Raw genomic sequence first — 5,397 nt, 5'->3', positions numbered from 1 at the left:
TTAAATTTGTTATATAAATAATTTTTATGTATGTATTCAATTCTTGTGTTTCAATTGAATAACACATGAAGCTGTCACATAACTTTGCAAATGTGTAAAACATGAGTCTTTAAAATGCTCAAATTTGTAGTTAAAGTTGTACGCCAGTTTCCCATACAGTATAGATTTTTTAAAGAACTTTCAAGTGATATTTTTAATAACACTCTGTAGTGGCACATATTGACTGAGCACCACCACTGCAAGAGGATGAATCAGTTTACAAGAATGATGTTTCTAGGTTTTCCATTGTTTTTGAAGCCCGACATCACAGTTTCCATTGTAACAGTAAAAATACCTCATTGTGTATCTTTGTGCTTAAAAACAAACAAACCATTGTAACATGCTTCTGTCAAAGATGACAAGACAAATCTAAGACCACGTAAGCTTGACAAAATGATCCACTATATGTAGACTTGTGCTTCCAGATTGCAACATATGCTTGACAAACTTTCCACTCTACATAGACCTGTGCTTCCATGCTGCAACGCAAGTTTGACAACTTTTCCCACTATACGTAGACTTGTGCTTCCAGATTGCAACATATGCTTGACAAACTTTCCACTCTACATAGACCTGTGCTTCCATGCTGCAACGCAAGTTTGACAACTTTCCCACTATACGTAGACTTGTGCTTCCAGATTGCAACGTAAGCTTGACAAACTTTCCACTGTATGTAGACCTTTGATTCGAGAAAGCAACATAAGTTTAACAAACTTTTTATGTAGACCTATGTTTCCAAGACAACATAACACAAGTTTGACAAACTTTCCACTGTATGTAGACCTTTGATTCGAGACAGCAACATAAGTTTAACAAACTTTTTATGTAGACCTATGTTTCCAAGACAACATAACACAACTTTGACAAACTTTCCACTGTATGTAGACCTTTGATTCAAGACAGCAACATAAGTCTAACAAACTTTTTATGTAGACCCATGTTTCCAAGACAACATACCACAAGTTTAACAAACTTTCCACTATATGTACACCTTTGATTCGAGACTGCAACATAAGCCTGACAAACTTTTTCCACCATGCATAGACCTGTGCTTCCAGACTGTAGCATAAGCTTGACAAATTTTTTCCACTATACATAGATCTGTACTTCCGGACTGCAACATAAGCTTGACAAACTTTCTACTGTACTTAAACATGTACTTCCAATACTATATTTATGAAAGTCTGAGAGTGCAAAGTCAGGCAACTTCATAGGTATGTCGGAAAAGTGGAGAGCATAAACTACAACTTCATTCTCCATAGTCTGTAAAAACGATGCTGTAGATATAGACGTAAGACTTGATGCTGGTCTCTCAGGGTCCTCCTGGTCATACAGTGTAGGAACCTTCATGTCACAAAACTGGTGTCAATACATTCTGTGGATAGTGAACAGAGTACACGTTCATGAAGTTTACATTTCCTGTTACATGACTAATATGTGACAACTGTAAAGCCCTAAGAAGAACCTTTTTAAATTCTCTGTACTATATTGCAAAGTCCTTATCATCTCGTGGTCAGTAACAAATCGCCAGTTTATTCTTCCACTCATTCAATTACACCCAAATTATGTCCTATTTTTGCAACCAACTTTCACCTCTGATGTACTATGTATTTTTCACAGTTTTCTACAGCTTATATTTTTCTCATCAATGTTTTTGGGGAGCAGCTTATGCACTCGTGCCTAATGCATCTTTACAAAGGGAAGATTTTTGTACATATCTTGTGTAGAGTTAATTGGGATACGTGACATCTGTTAGCAACATAATATTCGGGGAGGGATTCCTTTACGATCATTCTGCTTAGTTGGTAATGAGAGCAGCAATTTTGCATGTGTTATGGATACTGTCTAGGTTGTTTTACATTGGAGTATAAGTGAAGTGATCTGTCGTTACGTATGCTGTTCAGCATATTATTGATAGTAGTTCTTGAAATTGATGTGTCCTGGTCTTTGTTCTCTATAATATTTTGGTGTAGGAGAAATCCTTGCTCAGAAAGAGTTGTGACAAACTCTCCTAGCTATAAGTCTCATTTTCATGGCAGCATTGCGCTTTGAAATAGGCAAGAATTCGTTCTGAACCAAACGTGTCGACTGTGGCGTCATGATTCATATCAGCAACAACACGCCATAGAAAGAATCAATTGAAGTAGCATTGAGTGACTTGACAGGTATGATTGAATAGATTTTCTATGATCCCATTTTCTTCAACCATTTTTTCATGAACATCCGTTGATTTTGGGGTGTTGCTGGGAGTTTGAAAACTTTGATAAAATTCATTTTCGGTTTATTTTCGTGTTAATAGTTTTTTGGTTTGTTTTGTTGTTAAAGGATTCCCTTTGGCAACATAATCTTCATTTTGGAGATTAGGGAGTTTCTCCAAATTGGCTTGAGGTGTGGCTTTAGGTGCCTTTGCTATTGTAAAAGCTCTGCTATGCAGCTTACATATTTTCATGGAAAACAGTGAAAGTTTCTTCTAGTAAATGTGTGTTTTGGCTCTACATCATCGGAAGGAGAAATTACATTCTTCAGTTATAAGTAAACTATGGTGGTAGTGCATGTTGAATTGTCTGGAGTTCATTGTAAACCAAGTAGATGTTAAACATGGCGCCACAGATCGCATCTGCCATATGAAAACTGTTCTTGTAAAATGTGATCAGTTCTTTGTATCTCTTCATAGTATACTTAAATAATCATTAGACATAATTGAAGAAGCAAACAATATACATATGGTGATTTTCTGATGAACGAATAAATTTGATTGAAAAACTATGGACTCCTTGATCTTAAGGACAACAATATGAAACAATATAACTTGAGCGCTTTATAAAGGTGGACCTTTCTTCATCAGTGGCAAACTGGGAATCTTTGGCCGTTATAGCATCTGTATATATTTATATTTTCATTGATAATATTGTTCTGATTGTCATTACGATAAAAAGTATTGCAATTGCAAAATGTTAAACCTAGTAAGATGTGTCATTTAAACCGAAATACCAAGCACATCAGATATGTTTATTTGTAAATAAAAAATGCTCCCCCCTTCTCCTTCCGGTGGCTCATCAGTAAAACTGGTGGGCTATAACGCTAAAAAAATGGGTTTTTATACTAGCGACGGCCAAAGCACAGTGCGCCGTTGTTAAACGCATAACTACGTAATGGACTATATTTGATGTAACCATGCGAGTTTCTAAAACCGATTTTAGCGTTATAAGCCCTTAGATTTACTGCTAAGCCACCAGGGGAGAATTGTGTTTAATACTGTTATATGATCTTAAAAATCTGTTGAAATTACTTCCTCAATTGTTTCTTTAAAACAAATTTACTATACAGTTAATTTTACACTGAAAATCGTTAATTATATATTGGTTTCATTATAACTATTAGAACACGAAATACTATTCACAGGTTTTGAGCAAACAAGAAAAAGATGTTATTTTTTCTGTTAAAACCTAAAAATTGCCATTACAAAAATGCGTTAAATCCATTTATTTGTGTACAAGGAAGGAGCTGAGAAGCTGGTCTGGATTGGTATTTTGGTCGCAACCTGGGAGGGTCAGGTGCATTTTAGACCTCTTCTTCCCTCCTTTACGGTTTGTATTTTAAACTAACAAATGCTAACGAAAAATCCATGAAAACAGGGCTAAAAATGTTTAAAACACTGTTCCTTCTTCACACTGCATGTGAATATATTACAACATCATTTAGTGCTTCATTAACATATCGCTTCGTTCGGTTGTGAAAACAGTTTACTGGCGAATCATCACTTTTCACTCGATCAATTTATCAAGTGCGTATTTGCATAAGTACCTTATTAAATACAAATTTAATACGTTCATTTAGGTAATGTGGTAAGTTCTGATAGGTGACTTATTTAGTATAATACCCTGGATATTGTTTGTGTTTTATGTTATATTTTAGATGAGTAGTGAATTCATAAAAAAATTGAATTATATGTGGAATTATTGGAGTAAAATGTTTCTTGACTATTTCAAAAAGTAAGGTAATGCCGTTTTGTTGTCTTTATGGATTTTGATGTTATCAGATAAATTCTGTAAATGTATTCCTGAATGCTACTACGATAAAGGTTGATTTCTATTTTTGGTGTGTGTAAGTGCTGGATATTTGTTGTCTGGTCATTAGATTAGTTTGTGTTTTTGTTCAAATATTTTTACTTGTTATTTTCTCATATAAGGGTGTTTATTCGGATTTATTTGCTTTTTATGCGGCGAACTTACTGCAGCGGCGTAGGTATATGACTGTGTGATCTGGGTAGGTGAAGTTGCTGGTTTGTGATATTGGTGTAGGGAGTAGTCGAGTTTTTATAGCTAGCTTTTGTGTCTAGTTTATTTCCTTAGTTTGTATGTTTTTTACCGTGGATTTGATATTGTGATGTCTGTTGTAAATTCTTTGTTTGATGTCTTTGTATTTAGGACATCCATGGAATTTGCAGTGTTTTTGTTTGCAATTTCAGCATAGCGGGTTTTTATGTTCTTTTTTACATTCTGATATATGGTGATCTTCACCACAGCCCACACATCGTGGGAAAGATTTACAGGCTGCCGAAACGTGCCCGTAACGTTGTAAATTGTAACATTGTGTTTTTGCATCTTCCACCTGATATCCCTGATACCAGAGAATGACACCCTTTGATATATTACACTCTGGATATCGTGGGATTCTAGTGTATGCATATTTACCAAGTTTGTTTTTGTATTCTGTTGGATATTATTTTTTCTACTTTTATGTATGAAATATTGTTTTGTGTAAGCTCATTTTTGATATGTTCGATTACAGTACTGTAGTGAATTCTTTGATAACAAAGGCTTTCACCATTGGTTCTGCTCCTGGTAGATGTAGTGTTATATGTCCTGGTCTGAAGTCATCCTGAGGTCCTTCTTTAAGGAGACTGTTTAGGTCAGTCGCCTCAATATCTCTTACTAAGACACCGCTCGTAGCTAAACGTTTAATTCCTGCAAGTTTTACGTCAAGTTTATATCGTCGAATTTCAGACACTAGGTGTAGTTCTTTGTATGTTCCCGATATGCCTTCTATAGTGGCCGAGTGTGTATTTTTCTGTTATCTCGTGGTTGCATATTAGTGTTTTGTGACGGTTTTTGTTTTCTGTTTGTAACTAATATGAAACCGTCTGTTTCTATATGTGCTTCACGAGTTTGTGTAAATGTTTCAGTATCCAGGATGATACTGTTTTCTATGTGTGTATTAGGCCCGGCATGGCCAGGTGGTTAGGGACCTCGACTCGCAATCTGAGGGTCGCGGGTTCGAATCCCCGTCACACTAAACATGCTAGCTCTTTCAGCCGTGGGGGCGTTATAATGTGACGGTCAATCCCACTATTCGTTG

This window comes from Limulus polyphemus, unplaced genomic scaffold, assembly GCF_000517525.1.
Source record: "Limulus polyphemus unplaced genomic scaffold, Limulus_polyphemus-2.1.2 Scaffold2259, whole genome shotgun sequence".
NCBI lineage: Eukaryota > Metazoa > Arthropoda > Merostomata > Xiphosura > Limulidae > Limulus > Limulus polyphemus.
Note: the sequence above shows the minus strand (reverse complement) of the source record.